Consider the following 20,291-nt stretch of genomic DNA (forward strand, 5'->3'; position numbering starts at 1 on the left):
CTCAGTTGCCCTCTGAGCTCAAACTACGATAAAATGCCACGGCATGACAGAGACCATCAACACCCCTCACTCCCCTGAGCAACCGCTTCCAGCCCACCATCTCCCAGCTCTTCACCCCCTGGGGCAAAAAGACTATAAAGATATGGTGAAACACAACTGATGCTTTCAGGTATCCGCAGTTTGGATATGCTACAGTCATCATTTTGCTTGTTGATGGGAACTGAATTTTCACACCTTTGGAAATATAGGAGATTTTCTCGACACAAAGAGATTATCCAAATTATAACTCTCCAGCTGTCATCTGCTTCCTACAAACCTCAGGGAGCTGAGGTGGTTGTGTGCTGACCCCAGAAAGCATGTCTCAAAAAAATGGCAGTCTCAGCAAGAAAAAGTTCAAAATCAGTGACAAGGATATTAAACTTTACAGCAAAGAAACAACATTGAAGGTATTGAGTTTTGAAAATTCAAGTTCAGTTGCTACCAAAAGTCTACCAAATTGTCTTATCTGGGAGAAGACTCAAGAACAATACCTTGGAGACATATTCCAAACTATTGGTGTTTATAGTCATGTTACACATGTAAGGCTTAGGTTCCTGCATGCCCAAACAGTCCTTGGTTTCATAGGGAATTAGTGACATAATTAACAGCATTTAATAATATTCAACAGGTACTCAGAGCCAGAAGACTGAAGGAGCAGTCTAAGTGGGCACCTTTCTACGATATCAAGACTGATTTTTCCAATCCTACAAATGGAATTAGAGGTAAGTATCTATGAAGTTATCCTTTGTTTGACTTCAGACTTCCTGGTTTAAATAGCACTTGAAAAAGAGAGAAAAATCTGATTCATTATTTGTCCTAATTGCATCCAGTCTAACACCCCAACCACCAAGGCAATCTCAAAAAGAAAAGGATTTCATACCAGTTCAGCATCCCTTCATTTTCAATGGTAACTGTCAAATACAATTCCTTTTGGACATCCCTTTGAGAGACTATGGCTTAATAGAACAAAATATAATACCTACCTGGTGTAATTAAAAAAAAAAACAAACCCACACAATACTTCAATTAAACAAGAAAACATTATAGAAAAAAAAACGAGGTAAGGTTTACAGAACCATGGGCAGGTAAAGAAAAGTTGGAGGGAAAAAGTATGAGTGTTTCAAGGGCAAAGGGGTAACATAGCATGGAGAAATAAGCGTGTGGGGAAAGGGAACAGAAGATTTAAGACAATACGTGGTTAGGTGACAGGGGATATCCCCTGATCCTCAAGGGTCTACTGTCCTCTACCTGACAAGAAACTAGATTAATTAGCCAGCGCAGGGTTCCATGCCACAGCAGAAGTATGGATATGCCCAAAATATCCCTAAAAGGTTTTAGCCCATGGACAACACGAGGTGGGTTTAAAAATAAAACCAACAAAAAAAAAGATAAAAAGATGATCAAGTCACTAAGGAACACAGGGCAGAAGCTCCAGCTGAGTAGCAACTACCAAAACACTTGCACGCAGCTGCATAACGTTGTATTTCCTAGCAGAAAGTATTGAAGGTGTGTGGCATGTTTTAACAACACACTCCACAATTTATAAAGTATGGTTGCAGCGTGCCCATTGCACCCACCAAGAACAATACTTCAGCAAACGACTTACGGCGTGTTTTTTCCTTCACTGCCAGGAGACACCTCTGCGCCAGGAAGGCAATTCCAGAGGCAGGTATCAACCATGGAAACCACGGTCGGGAGCCTGTCTGCCAGATGAAAGATGCTTCACAGAAAGTGCACTTCTGGATCAGCAGCAGCCATAAAAAGCACAGAACCATGAAATAAAGGATAAAAAAAAAAAAAAAAAAAAAAAAGATTTAGTGGAATAAAAAGGGGGTTGATTTTTTTTTTCATGTGCTGGTTTGGTTTTTTTCGGTGGGTGTTTTTTGTTTGTTTGTTTGCTTTGTGGTTTTTTTTTGGTTGTTTTTTTTTTTTGTTTGGTTTTTTTTTTTTTTTTTTTTCAAAGAGCAGGGAGAAAAGTGACAGGCGTGAAAGAGGCTCTGATTGCCTATTATTAAGTGCTAGTAGAACCATTAGTTTATTTACTAGAGTGAAAACTAATAAGGAGACTAATGAGAGGTTTGGTTTGAGGCCTTGTTGCATTTCATTATAGTCTGGTGGAAAATTGGAAATGAACCTGATAGCTCTGTACTCCATTAACTCTTTCTCTCAGATCTGGGTAAAAATGCAAACACACATGCCTGTATTCAGCTGTACTTGCCAGGAGAGCTCTTAATGATTTTTTTTGGACAGTTTTAATCCCCCCAGTAGAAAATTTCTTGCCATTTTTCGTCTTTATGCCTAGCATTGTGGGGTTACAACATTAAAATTCATTTACCATCAACATAATAGTTTATATGCCTGTCGTGCCTTTGATCAGGGTCAATCAAAGCAGGGCACAAAATGTAATTAATTAAGCCTCCCAATACTGGGGTTGGATATAGCAGCATCACTTCACCTCCCCAGCATGGTTCAAGGAAACATTAGTTCCTTCCGTAACCTGCTTGGTAAAGATAAACACTATCTCCAACTCAAGAAATAGGGAGAAGATAGAGAGCAACCTGCAGTATCTTGCCGGGATTGGGTCAGGAAATTAAATTAATCACCTTTGCTTGATAAATACCTACAGAACTCCAGTGTAAGTGAATACAGCAATAGCATCGCAGAAAGAAATCAAAATATTTTGAAAACTGATCACAGATACGTTAGAGAAATGGGAAGCAGACAGATATGATTTCATACAGTTTAGGGCGATGTAAACAATAAAACTGTGTTAACCAGTTGGATAATAATAATAATCTCTTTCTTTTGCAAGGAGCTACACATTTACAGAAGACTGACACATCAGCTACATCCTTCCCCCTGTGCAAACATCTCCGATAGCACTGCCAGATCTTCCGACTGCTTGACATTTTCATTTCTGGTGGGGTTTGGTAAATAAAAACCCCACGACTCTGTTTTGGGAATCAATACCTACTTAAACCATTGTCAAAACAGCATTCTCTATCCCACTAACCCATTCATTTCTGTTTCTTCCCTGATTTGAAAGAGTGGACGGGCTAGAGTAACTCATTGCAGATCCCATTCATATGAGTGTGCGAATATATACCACACACCAGGGAGCATCTAGGTTGTGTGATACATAACCTAACATTTTCACATTAATCTTTTTGCTTGGTTGGCTTTTCACTATTCCTTCTAGAAGAGCAAGCTCTTCTAGAGCAACTACTGCTATCAAGTACAGTCTCGCTGGGTAAAAGTTACATGAGGAGCCATCTCTGTCTGCAGATGTACCCAAATGTTCAGATACAAAACGTCTGAGCTTTCTGGAGATGGTCTTTTTGGTTTCATGTGAGGAGAAAATATCATCTGACAAAGATTCCCCAACAATTTCTGATATTCATAGTTGGCTACGTATAAAGGTTGATTGAGTACAAAAGAAATACCTGTATTTAAGTTTTCATCTCTCCAGCATAATTAGGTAGAGAGCACAACCAAGACAAGATTAAAAAAAAACAAAATTAAAAAATTGATTTAAAAGAAGAAAATACCAAAGGGGGCTAAACCGACAAGTTTTATGTTCTTCCCTCAGGGAAAAAGTCTTTAAGCAGGTGCAGAGATAAGCAGCAGAAGGCACAACAAAGTGGTGCAAACACGACATGGAAGAAATAGCAAAAATACATGCACATGAAATTACACCTCCTTCCCGTGGAAATGGTGTCAGACTGCATAAACGAACCGGGCAACAAAAGCAGCTCTGTCACTGCAAAATACCATGCAAGCTGAGCTCCAGCTTCTTCCTTTGACCATTTCTCTGTGTTACTAAAGAATATCACTAAATTATTTCACTGATACCAGGTCAGAAAGCTGTTAAAGGAGTATGTGTACACACCTTGGCTTCAACTCTTCCTTGTGGACTCCAAGAGACTAAAATGCATTTTTTTTTCCCTAAAAAATTTTGCAAGATTTTAGGAATGGGAGAAATCTCCTGAAATCTCTCCCCTTTGCCAGCATCACATGTACGACCTTTTAGTTTGGAAGCAGTTCCAGCCTTCATTAGGTCCATTTGATCTGTGCAGTGCCCCAAAGCAAAGAGCTCTTGTTCTGACTAAAGCTAGGCATGTAACTTTATTAAGCACCTGATACAACATCCACGGACACTGAATTAATGTAAGTCTCTCACCAACTTCAGTCTTGGTTAGGCTGTTAAAAAAAAAAAAAAAAAAAAGGAAAAAAGAATTACAAACATCTCTATTTTCTTCCTGTAGCTAAATTCCATCAATGGATTTGGGTTTGTTTGTTTTGGTTTTTTTTGTTAGTGGGTTGGTTGGTTGGTTTGGTTTGTTTTTTTTCTGATAATCGAGATCTTTGCTGTTGCCTCTGTTTTTTAGGTCAAACTTACTGGAAATCTAGTATCAGCAACCTAACCACATTGCCTGTTGCCCTTGGTTTACAGATGGAGATGTTTTTCAGCTAGACACCTTCTTTAGGCTTATATACTAAGCAGATAAAATATGAAATGGTGGAATGACAAACAGATTAAAAAAATTAAAATTTAAAATATTCATCAGTAATTGTTCATTGCCGTACTGGGAACTTGACAGAACTGTGATGTGATCTTGCCATGTTTGTTTAATAGACAGGATGAAAAAAATCCTTCAAATTTAATGAAATCAGAAAATTTTAAAAAGAAGGGGGAATACTTTGCATGTCTTTATAGTTAAGATGTTAATGGTCCAAAGTAACATCTGTGTTCTTCCTACATTCTTTTTAAAAAAAAAAAAAAAAAAAAGGAAAAAAATCACTTGCTGATTATGTTAGCTTGCTTTGAAAGCCCACAGCAGATTTATTATTTCCTTTGGAAAAAACGTACTTTGTTCTTCCTACAATATCATTCCCATCAACTGTAGCATGCCAAAAGAAGCTGCTTTGGGAATAAGCCAAAAAAATTCAGACAATGTGGTATACTCTAAGCACAGACTATTTATGGGCCATGAGAGAAAATCCTTTTGTAATTTTTGAAGTCTGCATTTGGTGCAAGTTAATGAGAAAGTTTGAGAGACTGAAAGGTCTCATTATGATATGTCACTCCAAGATCGCATCTTTGTTTCCTTAATTTTCTTTTAAGCTGCTCCCAAGCTGGCTAAAAAGAATCTTATTATGAGAAAGGAGGAGATAAACTTTGGGAATTTGAATGCAAAGATGGCCAGTCCAGATCTGATCTACTTATTTTGCTTTTGTGGTGAGCTGGAGTGAATGAGCCTACAAGTCACTGAGAAGACGACTGCCAACAGAGCTATAAAAACCCAACTGTATTTTTTCTCCCACTCCGCTGGCATCTTTTTGGGCTGAATAGAGTTTTTCGTTATTTACAACACTGCACATTGATACTAGTTTAGTCCTCTCTCCTGCTTGGGAATCTCTCCTTCTTCCCCAGGATCCCAATAATTTTCTTAATTATTTAACTAGGTGATCCTGAGCAACCACTGTAATCACATGGGTTATCTGCCAGACCATGCCCACTGGCCATAGCGGTTTGCTCCGCGAGCTCCCTCGCAGAGCCAGCCGCCTTCTTCCTGAATGGAAGACTGAAATGAGTTGACATAGTTTGAAAAATTACTTCACCACTAGTAACAGATTATTTCTTCTCATTAATCTTCTCATGTGATTAAGTAAAATCCTTTGAAGAGAAGCCATTTCCTACGCGGGCAAAGCAAAATCTGACACATGAAAACATGGTCAAAAAGTAGAGTTTTGGTCCACGGTGGGAAGCGGCTGCTGCAGTTATTGATTAACTGACCAGCTCTAGGACCGTTGTGTTAAGTGTCTACTTACAAATATATACAGCTTGGAGTATTGATGAAATAGTTCATGCAGTGGCTTCATGGGAGTGCTGGCTCCACTCCTGCAACCCCCACCACCTGCACCAGGCTGCCAGTTTATTTGTTTCACCCCTCATCTTGCCATTTGTTGCACTCCATGATGTTGTTCAAACAGGCAAAAACGAAGAGTAGCTGAGCTAGCAGTTGGCACATTAACTACAGAGGGTGATCAGAGGGAAGGATGTATGTCCTCTTATGACCCAGGGGACCTCCACCTGTAGCATTACATCCTTTGGCGTGATGGTTTTGTGAACATACCCGGCCCAACAGCAGTTCTAGACTTTGGCTTGACATGATGTTTTCATTAAATCTTTTTTCTCTTGAACAGAGTACCGGGAAAGAAACAAGAAGCAGAAGTCAGGCACTAGAGAAAAGCTCTTTCACCAGCAAACCTCATCCCTGGGCATTGCAAATGGTTCTGTCACACAATGTTTCACAAAGGGATTGACTTCCATGTGGAACACGCAGCTCCTCCAACTGGATGGCTATTCCCGAGTCTTGCTGATCTGGTCACCACCACAAACTCTCCCCTCCACCCAGAGTACCCATGGCTGGGCCACATCCTGTACTCCGTTAGCTTAGGTTGCTCCCAGCGATGAGGAAGGTCAGTAAGAGGCTTTTCAACCTAGACTTGCTCTTTTTTTAGTTCAGCAGATGTGCAGAGGAAGTCATCAAGAAGAAACTCCCACGGTTACTTCTTGCACCTCTTCTAAAGGAGCAAGGCAGCACGTCTTTGCCTGTGCATGACTCCAATAGGTCCCATTTGTTCTTGTGCCAACTTGTCCTTTCGACAGAGCAGCTCTGTCCTGTTTCCTCTGAGTACTCCCAACAAACAAGACTTGCTCTGTGGTCTTCCCCTCCCCTCAGTTTCCAAACTACTTCCACAGCAGGAGAACAAGTCCCTGGAGAGGGAACTGTTGCTGGAAGTGATGTACTCAAGGTTGGGGAGGAGCTGAGTTACCTTCTATGAACCAGCAGTTCCACCCCAGACCCCTTGGTCATCCCCTTTTCTTCACTCAGCCCCAGGGACCCACGAGCAACATGCCCTACACAAGCCTTAATTTAAATAACGAGTTCAATTCCGAGCATACCTGCTGAGAGCCATGGCTGTTCTCTGCTAGTTCCTTTCACTTCTGGAGCTAACATTAATCTAAGATGGAGGCAAAGGTTCACATATTAACTTACGTTTAAAGCAAAAATAGTAGAGTTCAACCCACTCGTTAAAAGCCCAAGTCTAAAAGCATTTCTGACTACTTGCTGCAGAACCCAATTCCTAATCAAACGCTTGGATTTAGCAATTTTCACACACAATGAAGGACCCAGCGTCAGCTACTTCAACGTGCTCTGTCGCTCTGGCTTTTGGCACACACTTGAGTCCATGAAGGGAGGCTGAAAGAGGTCTGGAGTGGTTTATTTTTTCAATTCAACAGAAAAAAAAACCAAACCAAAACAAAAAACATTACACACACACGATCGATACATTAACTTCTAAATATAATGGCAGAAAATGTAAGCCCATCCAAAACCACTACCAGATACTACTTGTCAGTCATTAAGTAATTTTGCTTTTTTGTACTAAATTAATAATAGCAATTTCTAAGGAATCTTAAAATTAGGTCAGGGGATTAGAACTGTACCTAGGAATCTTCTAATCTAATGGGTAAACAAACAATATTTTGAAGGATTTATAATGAATCTGAAAAATAAACACAACTTTTCCCATCTGTTTACTTCTCAGTAACCAGTTTATGCTAACCGCCATGGAGCCAAGCAGTCTGCTTCTCTGCAGAAATCAGGAGCTGTAAAATTGCATCAGCGTAAAGATAAATGCCCTCACCTGGGAGAGACAGGGATCCACAGCAAGCAGAAAAGAATGTAAAATGAGATCTACCACAAACCCCACAATGATAATAGCTGGGTAACCCACAAACACTCCCCAAACTGCAAAACACAGGAAACAACTGAAATGCAGCCCTTTTCCCATCGCCACGCAAAACGTTTGTGAGCAGGCTGCTAAGGGCTCCTTTCCAAATACTTTTAATTCACTGGAATACAGGCGTATCTTTTAAAACATTAACTGTGCTTGTCTGTTTCTTCCTGGAGTACCGAAAAGTTAAATTATTTTTTTTCTTCAAATATTGGTTATGAATATAAAATATTAAATATGATATATTACTTCAGTGGAAGAGAAACCAGTAGGAATTAAATCATTTTTACACTTTTTTCTGTTTTATTTTTTGTATATTCTTCAAGCTTGTTACCTGTCACTTGAATAATTCTTTTCCTAAAATAGCATAATGACAACTGATCATCTCCAGTCTATTCTCATCACGGAGATTTTCATCACTGAGATTAGATTCACACAAAATGTAACTGCTACAGAACTCCCTGCTCAAGAATGGTTAACGTTCTGGCAAACAGCAGCAGCCGTGGCTCAGCATGGGGAAAGCCAAGCACATTAATCAAGAATGTATGTGAACAAGGACAGGAATGCCTCATTCAGGGCCACAAAGCTCTCCAGCTCTTCTACTGTGGCCCAGCCCCAAAGTGTGAGTTGAATTCAGTTGGGTTACTCACATGTTTAAATTTGCATGCAAGCTTAAAATAGTTTTAGGCTGGGAATTAGTCCAGCTGGCAACTGGAACAGACTCTAGAGGGTTATCCGGACCCACGGCTAGAGGGGGAGAAAGGCTCTCATGGTGGGCTTGTAGCTCACCCAAGAAATGGAGGACCTGGGCATCCTGGAAGGTCAGAAGGTGCTGAGGATCCGCAGCTATAACTAACAGGGCCAGCACAAACCACACCCCAGGCAGCAACAAAAGAAGCAACACTCACAGTCAACACTTAGCCACATCAGGAGGTTAGCTTCAAATAAAGTCCATCAGTGTTAATAAAAGATAGGTAAGAACCGAGCTGAAGATAAAATACTAGAAATGCTGCAAAGCCCTATACTGTTAGAGAATCCACACACGACGGCGGCAGCGGCACACGTGGGAGGTGGCTGAGCAGGACAGCAGTACCAGGGCCTGCAAGAGCGACCACGGCACCATCTCTAGCAAAGGCAAAGGGGACGAGGTCAGAAAACCACCGCCAGCATTTGGAAGGGTAAGAGGGTAAACGCTCTTGCTTCTCCCAAAACACGAGGTGCTGAGGAACCCGACACGCGCTCAGCCTGGCCGCGTTGGCCTGCCCAGGGCCCACGTGGGCCCCCAGAAGATGCCCTCCTCTCTCTCCAGACAAGCCAGCTATCACTGCTAAACCAACCACCGTGCTTTCTTGGAGGAAACTTGCTGAAGCCGAGTTGGAAGATGCACACAGCTGCAAAGGACTTCACAAAGGAGAAGCAGGGCACAGCCCGAACAGGGCTCTCCAGTGCTTTCCCCGCTGCCTTCAGCCTCACACACACTCAGACTCTTCCTCCCACCTGCCCTGGTCTCCTACTGATTTCTTGCCTCTGCCCACTCCTGTTCTGCTCCCCAGAGCCTCTTGCCCTGAAGGCACTCACATCCTCCCACATCATCGCTTTAGAACTGGGCAGGACAGGAACGGGAGAGGAACACTTCACCAGCAAAGTGTCAAAGAGAGAGCAACAAGAACAAACAGCTCTAAAGCCCATGACCTACAGAGGAAGGAAGCTCTAATGAGTGGGAGCTATTCAACCTCCAGACATTTTCCGACAGAACGAAAGGGCAAGTTCATTAAAAATCACCAAGGGACAACCTATTCAGCCTGCTCGTGACAAAAGCGAACACATCTACTACAGCAAAAACTGCTTAAGCTAGACAGAAACAAAAACCTAGCCGTAAGGGTGGTGAAGCATAGGAAGAGCTTCCCTTGCCCTCAGTGGAGGTCTTCCAGTCCAGGTTAGACAAGGACCGCTGAGGAGCCCAGGGAGCAGAGTTGCCTTTGTACCTACCTAGCTGAGACTTCTTGAGGTCCCCAATTAATACCAGTTGCACCTACTTGCGAGGTGACTGTGTGGGCACAAGAATGCCACTGGAACAGACAATGGACAACGCTAAACTTTATGACAATCAGCTATCCCAGCCCCTTTCCAGAGGCACAGGACACTCCAAGTAGTGTTTGGAGAGCTCTAATTTGTTTTTACAATTCATTAATGAACACTTTATCTTGTTAATCTGAAAAGCTGGAAACGGATAACTACCTTTAAGATTAATAGCAGAAAACAGGGGGGAAGGAGGGGGAATGTGAAACAAAATTCCTTCAAAGTCAGGAGCATATTTTGCTAATGCGGTATGATTAATGACAAGGATGATATGTTAATGGAGAAATTTATTAAAGAACACTTTCAAGATTTCACAATTTTTCCAGACTTCAACAAGAGTCAAATTATAAATCCCACAAGAGAGGGACAGGCTGTCCTATAACCAAACATGTTACTGCTAATGTCACGTTGACCTCACGCTTACATGGCCAACTGCATGTGTTTGTATATGCAAACCAAAAATCTTTTTAGCAGTCTACTGGCGTCTGAACTGATTTATAGCTGAAGATTTTGATGAGTGCTGAAAAGACTAAGTTCCAAAAATCTGCTGATAAAGATTAATTGCCAATGAGCTGTCAAAGAGGTTTATTTTTTTTCCCCCTTTATATTATAAATCAGGCTATGCCCAAAACACATTTCTGTAAAGCTAGATCCTGTGCAAACCTGGACTTAAAACATGAACATTGGCTCCTGTAGCAAGGTGTTGTATGGGGAAGATGTTCAGGCCCTTCCCTTCCACCAGCTGACTTTCTCCAGATGTTTGATCCCCAAAACCTGCATATAGATGAAAATTGTTGTCCCCAGGGAAAATCATTTCATCTCACCCCATCCTCAGATTCTTTTCCCTCCCTTGCCTCGCTGCCGATCCCAGTCTCCGTGCAAAAACTCTGGTTTCCACTGCTAGCAGCCGCGAGCCCACAGCCCTGGCCACACCGGGGACCAGGCATGGCGATCGCCGAGATACGGTGTGAGAAAAGGGCTTGAGGAGAAACATGAGACTTCTCTTGCCCGTGCACAGCCGGCTGCTTCAGGCACTGCCAGGCATCCTGGGGAAAGGCCTCCTGCTCGGGGCACGCGGAGCACACGTCTCCATCGGCTCACCAGCCCCTACATAAGCCGCCTTCCACACGCACAGCTGTACCTCCACCAGCACAGCCAGCTTTTCCACAGACAACAAACATCCGTGCATAAGGGTGGCCTCAGAATATGCATTTCTGACGTCTGAGGGACCCTCTCAGTCACCCCCAGCCACGTCCCTCCTGCTGTTGCCCTTCGATCCCTCCCTGTTACGCTCGTGTCGTTCTCCTCAGCATCTCGGGCAGCGGCACAGACGCTTTTGCTCAGATATAAATTCCCCAGTTCTGACCTCTCTTGCAAGCAGGTTGTCTCCTCTTGCAAATCATCCTCTACTGTTTTGAGCTACCCAAAGATTTGGCAGTCTGTGTGACTGCAAAATGGCCAAGGCATTCTGATGGGTTCAGAATAGTGTCCTCTCCAATGGGTTGTATGTATTTTATTTTATTTTTTCCAGGTAGTGTCATGAAAAAGGGAGGGTTCACCATGTTTTCTCAGCAGCAGCAAGACAGACATCAACACTTCACCCTGTACTTAAACCAGAGCATTAATTTAGGATCCCAGCTCCCATCAGGGATGGTATTTTACCTCTCTGTCCCAGATCACCAGATCTTCTCTCCTCCAGGCCCAACTCATACAAAAGCCGCACTTTCCAGTTAGGCTGGCTTTGATTTGGGGAGCCTTGTGACAGTCCTGAGCTCTCCAGCAGCATTTCAACAATGGTTTGTTTGACTCGGACTCTTTGCTTCCAGTCTACCAAACTTTGTTCCTCTAAGCACAGACTTTTCTCTTCAATTAGTCATTTCCAAAAGTTGGTTTGCTGCTACAAAAACACTGGATCTGGTTTCTTCAAAATCTTCAGTGTTCAACTCTTCCCACAGTGGCTCGTGATGCTCTTCATTCAATACTCTCCTTAAAAAAATCCCAAGCCTATATTTCTCTTCCTTTCTCTTTTTCTGCAGAGCTGGTAATGTTTAACTCACACATGCCGTATATACTCACGCCAGAACAGTGCCTTTGCTCTTCTGCATCTCTGTAAATAGTTTTTTTGACATTTCTGAACGCACCTGCATCCTTCTTTTGCCTTCCCAGGTCAGCGAACTTCTCTCACATGGGCTATGTTGTCACCTGTAGTAGCCAAGTTGCCCTGGGCTGAAGCCCAAAGCCATTCTTTACAGATTTTAAACGGTGGTGAATACAGCCATCCACAACAGTTTTCTTAAAAATGAAAGCCTGCTTTTTAAATAGGAGGGGAAAAAAAAGGCACAACACAGGAGACAAATGCCAGATTTTTGTTCTGAGCTTTACACAGCCGGTTGCAGGTATGTCCTACATTAACCTGCCTGTAAAACAGGCAATCATTCACAGCTAGGTAGGTGTTTTGGAGGGCAATGCTTATAAAACCCATATTCTCAGTAAGAGGAGATTAGCAAGGGAATTCTTTCTCTTTCATATACGTGCAGTTGTAGCATTACCAGATTAGTTACACGTGAACAGCAGCAAAATTAAAGACAGCAAAGCTAAACCCATCAGGTGTGTACACATAGGCCCGGGCAGGTATATACTACATGAAGAGCACAGCAAAACTATGCATGAAGAGCAGAGTCTGAAGGCAATATGAGCAAACATCAGGCAGGACCAAACCAAACAGAACATGCTGAATGCTGTTTGAGATGGCTCAAAGCCACGCGGAATCGGAGATTTTTAGCCCCAGAAAGACAGATGCAAAGGATAAACTGCAAATCTAAACATCATTATTTTCAGTGAGAGTTTTCCTACAGTATCAGCTGTAAAATGCTTCTGCAAAACCTGTTTTAAGGCTGTGCAAGCTGACTTTGGCCATATGTTTCTCTGTAGTAAATGATGAAGTACTGCTTTTGAGAAGGGGATCTTGGTATAATGATGTTACCTCTATTTGCTGAGTTTTAGAAAACAGAGATGGGTCATTTCACACATTCAGGAGTCAGTCTGAATTTCAAACCCACAGGGTGAGGGAAGTCAAACATGGTGTCCTAGCACTCGGACTTCATCCAGAGTGAAATCATATTTTAGCTTTGATACCTCAGAGAATAAGATCTCAAACAGTAAGGAAAAAAAAAAAAAAAAAAAAAAAGTAAGCTGTTTTAGAAGCACAAAGGATTAACACCAGTACACAGCTTAGATCAGATCAGCAGAAACAGTATTTTGGTCCAGCATATTATTAGATACAACTTCTGTAGTTGATTTTCACTATTTCCAGCACTTATGACATTGAATAGGGATTAAAAAATTCTGTTTCCGCCCCCCCCCCCCAACATTTTCCTGTATAAATGTGGAAAAGAACACAGTCCTGATTTTCTCAAACCCAGAAGGGTAGCCTATTTAATCACTCATTTTCAATCTTTGAAGACCAGCATGAATAACACCATTGTTGCACACATATCAGTGCCCAACGCTAGGGTTACACTACTTTTGGAAGTAAGTAGCCTTTGGATTGCCCCTCCTAACCAGTATCATGTTTGGGTTTTTTTAAAAGGCATAACAGCATACGAAACAAACACTGGAAACTTAACTTTGCATCACTTTAGCTTATATTCTGAATCAAAAATATGAATTTTGACTCACTAGCAAACAGGTAGAACACTATCTTTCCTCCACGTAAACAAAATAGCCCAGCCTTCCATTTGCACTATCTCCTTGCATTTATCAAGTTTAAACTAACAATGGGAATACTGAAGAAATCCAGTGAGGAAACACAGAGCTATTGAGCTGCTATGGCCTATCGAGGATTCTATCAATCTTAATGTCTAATGCCACATTCTTCCTCGCTTAGATTTCAACGGATACGGGAAAGAGTTGAGCAAATTTTATGTAATTGCCGCGCACTTAAGAGCTTCAGAGGAGACTGCGTTTCACATTTAGTTACTTTACCAAGGCACAGACCCAAGGTATAGTGTGCTAACAGTCACCTGCATCCACCTTATCTAACCGTCAGGACAATCTCAGTGCTTCCATATCAGTCATGCAGCATTATTTGACCTTCAGTTATAATATCCAGAAAATTAGAAAAAAGGGGGGGGGGGGGGGGGGGGAAGTCCACAGAGATCCTTACCAGCACACCTGACTGGATCTTTAGGCGAAACTCATGTTACTGCATTATGGCTGGTGACAACCAGCTCAGAGGAAGGAATACAAAAACTAGCAAAGCTGTTTTTCACGTGAGACAAATTACTCTGTCTTTATTTGCACTGAGAAATGCGTGTTCATGCTAGTTCTCCTATTTGAATTCAGCCAGGATTAGTCATATGATTAAAACACTCAAAAATCTGTTCCTTAATGCATTTCTGGCAGCTTTAGCAATAAAACCACAGGGGTTTATTAGCAATAGAAATGCTTATGATTTTTATTCTCTGTGGATAATATTTTCAACTGTGCTGACTTACAGCCTATTGACCAGTCTGAAAATTTGGCTTTGAAATTTTTGGCCAGGTTTTTAAGGGTATTGTAAAATTCCTTAAGAATATCGATGGGTTTAACAATGCTGCTGAAGAGCAACTTTAAAATCTGACCCAGAGAAGCCTGTCTTTTACTGAAAGTGAGAACGTCAGCCATCACCTCCCTTCTCTGCTTTGGAAAGGGCACTCTGGTGTCCCAAAAGTTAAATTTTTACCACCGTGTGTAGCCTTGCTTGGATGGTGACACAAAGCTGGCTGGGATGACAAGCGTGCCCAGCTAATTGTACACCCTGGAATGGATTCTCTCCACACTGTTTCTGATGGTCAAAATCTCAGGTCAAGGCTGTTTACACAATTAAGTATTAAAACCTTTGACAGGCTAGGTGCCTTCTAATATATCCTCCTAACACCTCCGACACGCACGAATTATGCATTTTACAGAAGAGCAAAGATAGAAAGAATTACATGATGCAATTGCAGAAAAAGAATTAGAATTACCCAAGCATTCAAAACACTTGGTTCTGTGTTTGCTTGTGTTTTTGTTTGCTTGTTTGGGGTTTTTTTGTTTGTGTTTTTTTTTTTTTTTTTAATTTATTTTTTGTTTGTTTTCTTTTTGATTTTTTTTGTTGATTTTGTTTTGTTTGGTTTTTTGTTGTTTTTTTTTTTGTTTGTTTTTGTTGTTTTTTTTTTTTTGTTTTTGTTTTTGTTCGTTTGTTTGGGGTTTTTTGCTTTCCAACCCCCCCCCCCCAAATCTTTATGATGGGCAAAACTTTTTCAATGCTACTTTGTTAGCCACGGCCAAAGATCTAATTATTAGTTAATCCTAGGGAGTATCGAGAGTTTAAACTGCTGCTGAAGCACAGTTCTGGAGGGTATTTGTGCAAGAGGAAGGTGTATACAATTATGTCTGGTGCACATATATTGTGTAATCTGACTAGAATGATCAATAAATAATTAATAAAGTCTCATAAAAATCAGTGGCACAAATATGATACTATGATTTGCTGTTTGGAGGAACAAATGGGATACAAGGATTACTATTTTAATGAGACCACACACAGTCCCATTCTGTAGGGGTACTTCCTGGTTAAAAATGAAAGCAAGTCACGAGAATAAGACAAAAATGGATTTTTTTTTTTTTTCATTTTTTTTTCTGCAAAGGGATTTTCCTGCACAACACACATCTACAGTTTATTTTCTGAAGGTTTGTTTTTGTCAGATGGATCCTTTTGCTTCACTTTGCAACTGACAGGGGAAACCTGAGCATTCTTAGCCTAAGGCCCCACATAAATTCTTCCCTCCTCGATAGATGTTTAGCTTTTGGACAGGGGATTAAAAAAACAAAACAAAACATAATGAAGTCCACATGTCCCACGCTCCTTGTTGTCATATATGGCCCACGAGGTAGAGGCCATGAGAGTGGTGCCCACAGAGCCTAAAGCTGACATCCTGCAAAGATTTCTGTTGTAGGACAAAGATTAATTTCAATCAAAGTGTAAGCAGACAGGGGCCACAGGTTCCCTCGAGGTTGATCGCAAGGGGGGAAAAAAAGAAAAGAAAAACTAAATTGATACCTGTAAATGAGGTATAGAAGTGAAGAGCAATGACTCTGCCTCCCTGTGCTGGCTCTGGACCCCCGTACATCCCAGATCAGCGCGGGATGCTGGGTGGGTACCACAGCTTGGCACTGCAGTCCCGCTGCCGCCGGGGCCAACCCGCAGCACGTGGGGAGGAGGCGGCACGCGGCTGGTCTGGACAGTGCAGACAGGTCAGATGAAGAAGAGAGATATTCTGAATGGTCTTTGGGCTCCATTTCGGTCAGCAGCAGTCTGGTTATTAACGGAAGCTCCTTCTCCGAGGAAAGGCTAATAACACGTCTCAAAAACACCCAAGGCAGTTTGTGACAAAGTAAAAAGGCTCTGCTCTAAGCTGTTGAAAAGGAAGATGTTATGGGGGAAATGTTAGATACGTACTTTCAACACACACACAGGGCCTTTGGTCTGAGAGCAGTCATTCATCAGAGGTTAAGATCAACACATAATAATTATTAAATGAATATTTAAAGTAATACCTATATGCCTTCTGTAATATCGGAACCCAAAAGGAGCAGGTTCTTTATGGTCGTTAAGGCCAATCAGGTTTTGCCCCCCAAACTTTGCAGAAAGGGAATGTAGACAGTTAGCTGAAGTCATGCAAGGAGCATGTGCGGGTATTTCTCACATCCCAGTACTGGGCCTAGTCACAAGCCTTTTGGATTCTCCTCAAAAAAAAGCACAAGAGCATACGAGTCTATAGGGACCACATAACCATTTTGTACCTTTGTTTTCGGGGTCTGATTGGTGACCTAAACATATCAGAATCTTTTCTTCTCAATTATAACAAGGCCTGAAAAAAATAATTTAGTATATTAGCTTCTGAATCCATCAAGCACTTGAATTCATCAGACTGTTCTTTTATCCATATCAGTACCACCTTTCTCCAAAGATCCTCTCCCTCATCTTTTATTTCAAAAATAAATGCAACAAAAAACAAGAACAACAAAAATCTCCACTGTAATTCAGTCACTATTACTATCTCTAAAATTATCTACCTGTGCTGGATTCATACCAGAGAGATTTACAGGACTTAATGGCAGCAAGGGTTGGAGGTCAGTTAAGGAAGCTCTGAAATTACTTGCCTTAGGATAGCAAATTCCACAGCAGTTGCAGCAAAGCACAGGCATAATGACTGCTCTGAATGCGCTGATGACAGATGGAAAAAAGTTCTGTTACACGTGCAGTGCCAGTGTCCCCGAATATGGTAGAATTTTCCTCCTGATAGCTTACTTCCTTGGATCAAGGTGTCTCAAGAACCATCACTAACTGCACTCTCTGTTCATCCCAGTTAAGTGTGAAGCGTCAGTGCAACCAGGACGTACAAACTCATACCTTAACACAAGTGGTATCTCTCTGCCCTAGCCAAAATGGTTTTAGGTTTCAAATCAAATCTATACCCTGCAGTTCTACGGTGAATTGCTGAGCTACCGCAATTTCAGTAACCGAGATAGCTCTTTCATCCTTCTCTATACAGAAGATTTTTCATAAATCAAGTTTCCTCGTGCTACTACTGTTTTTCGCCTTTCCTTCCCCATATTAACTCTCAAATTTCTTTGTAATCAGCTTTTCAAGCAAGCATGGCTACCCCCTCCTGTCCGTCACAGCGTGCTGTGCAGAAATAGCTCAGCAGCTGCCGTCTCACCATGCGTCCTTGCTAGTTCTCTCCCATTCCATGTACTTCAGCAGGATCCCTTTTTCTCCATACTTTATTTTTCAGTGAGGAAGGCAGCGAAACAAAACTCCCCCCAGTGAAAGATCTTGCTGCACCATCGAGTACCAACCTTGCTGAACATCACACTCGGCACACGTAGCTCCCCACAGTGACCTTTGCCATTTTTGCACCAATGAATATAGAGGAGGAGGACAGGGGAAAAAAGTTTAATGCTGAATTTTTTGTTCTTAAAAAAAAAAAAAAAATCAATAGCACATCTCATAGAACTACATAACCTCCTTATATTTCCAACCTACACAAGAATCAGACTGGTTTGGGTGGGAAGGGACCTCAAAGCCCCCCCAGTGCCCCCCCCCCTGCCCCGGGCAGGGCCCCCTTCCCCCAGCCCAGGGGGCTCCCAGCCCTGTCCAACCTGGCCTTGAACCCTTCCAGGGAGGGGGCACCCACAGCTGCTCTGGGCACCCTGGACCAGCGCCTCGCCCCCCGCACAGGGAAGGATTTCTGCCTCAGAGCTCACCTAAATCTGCCCTTTTTCGGTGCAAAACCGTCCCCCCTCGTCCCATCCCCACCCCCTGACCCAGAGTCCCCCCCCACCTCTCCTGTCCCCCCTTTAAGCCCTGGGAGGCCGCTCGAAGGGCTCCCCGGCCCCTTCTCTTCTCCAGGCTGAACCCCCCCAACTCTCTCAGCCCGGCCCCCCAGGGGAGCTGCTCCAGCCCCCCCAGCATCTCCGTGGCCTCCTCTGGCCCCGCTCGAGCAGCTCCGGGTCCTTCTGCTCTTGGGGGCCCCCGAGCTGGCCCCAGCACTGCAGGGGGGTCTCCCCAGAGCGGAGCAGAGGGGGACAATCCCCTCCCTGGCCCTGCTGCCCCCCCTGCTCTGGCTGCAGCCCAGGGCACGGGTGGGTTCTGGGCTGCCAGCGCACATTGCTCACAGAATATTTTAAAGATACTGTAAGTTAAATAAGCTTATACTGAGCCTTTTTAGAAGCATCTACTATAAAATGTCTAGCACAATAAATTGTTGTGTCCTCTTTAAATTGCTTTTGTTTTTTTTTTAAGCAAAAAGATTAATCTTTTTAACAGAACATTGTTCTCAGTAGCTTTCCTTTGCCCACAGCCACCTACAAATTCTGAACAACCAAGGCTACTGGTTACTTAAAAAGTAAAACAGGCTAAACATGCAGAATACCGATTACAGCAAAAAATGTTATATGATGTAATGAAAAAGGCATGTTATGCTCACAATTCAATGCAAAGAGAAAAGGAGAAGCAGAGATTTCCACTCTCCTGGAATTAACTGGGAGCTCCCTAGGATGGGGCCACGAGAAAGATAAAGATAAATAAACAAAATGTTCACTTCTCAAGCAGAGCAGACACTCTCACTTAAAGAAAAAAAAAATATTAAAAAAAGAGTTTCTTTCAGAAACTTAAATGGCCAAAGAGCTCAAAGATTTTATCAGAAGTTTAAAAGGAAACTTGTGTAAAGGCAGAGGTAAAGGTGTGCTCTCTTAGCAAGCAGAGCTGCGCAGCATCACTTCTATAGCATCTGTCACCCAAAATCTGAACTTGAGAAGCCTTCCAGTGCACGTGTGGGATTTATGAGGATCACTGTCATTGCACTCTGCAATACAGAGATGTGGACAACAAATGCTCCTGTTTTACACAGCCTGTAGGACACGGTGTGATGAAGTACAGATTATTTAATTGTAAGAGCAAGGAAGTTGCAGAAAGGCAACTTGTGAAGAGCGAGGGTAGATTTATAACAGAGGGAGAACACCTCCCTTTCTACCCAGAACCCTTGATGAATTCCAGTGATCAGGCCATATTTTGATGAACTCCAGAGATCAGGCCATATTTTGCAGCTAATTCAAATAACTCCCTCTTGAAACCATCAGTTCCTGTCCCAAAAAAAGGAACACAAAGTGGTTGAAAAAAAAGGTGTTAAGTGAAAGGGGAGGTGCATTTTTTCCCCCCTTTTCTGAGTCGCAGAGCCCTTAAAGTTTCCTAGAAGAGAGATCACCTCTAAGTATAATTTGATCCTACTAAAAAATAACCTTCCCTTCCCTCCTCCCCATTGAAAAAGTTATCTTTCAGTGGATCCTTTCGCAAATTCAGACCCCTCAAGTTTTAGTTGACAGCCATTGGATGAAAGGTTGGGTATGTTTTAGCCTAAAATGATGATCCAACATTTTTCTGTAGATTCTTTTCATTTCCTACCTGGCCTCAGAGAAATTTAATAGAATGGTATTAGGAAAACTGATTATAAGAAAAGAGAACGCTTGAATTAAAAATATAAAGCCCATGAAATGAAATTACAAAGGTCACTGATCATGACATTTCATGTGAACTCAAAACCTTTCAGGAACGTTCACAGAGTTTAGAAGGAACTTTACCAAGCAGCAATCCCAGGAGCTTTCACAAGTCTTAGTAAGTTCAAATGAAGAAACTTTCTTCATAGCTGCTGGCAGACATAGACATAGAAACCTGATGGTCTGACTTAGACGCAAGCTATACTAAGTAATAACATTTTAAAATCCCTTAACGCTTTGCATTTGCTTAAAATTAGAAGGATAAAAGACACTTAAACATATGTTAA

The sequence above is a fragment of the Tyto alba genome, unplaced genomic scaffold (assembly GCF_018691265.1).
Source record: "Tyto alba isolate M040663 unplaced genomic scaffold, T.alba_DEE_v4.0 Super-Scaffold_7, whole genome shotgun sequence".
NCBI classification, from domain to species: domain Eukaryota; kingdom Metazoa; phylum Chordata; class Aves; order Strigiformes; family Tytonidae; genus Tyto; species Tyto alba.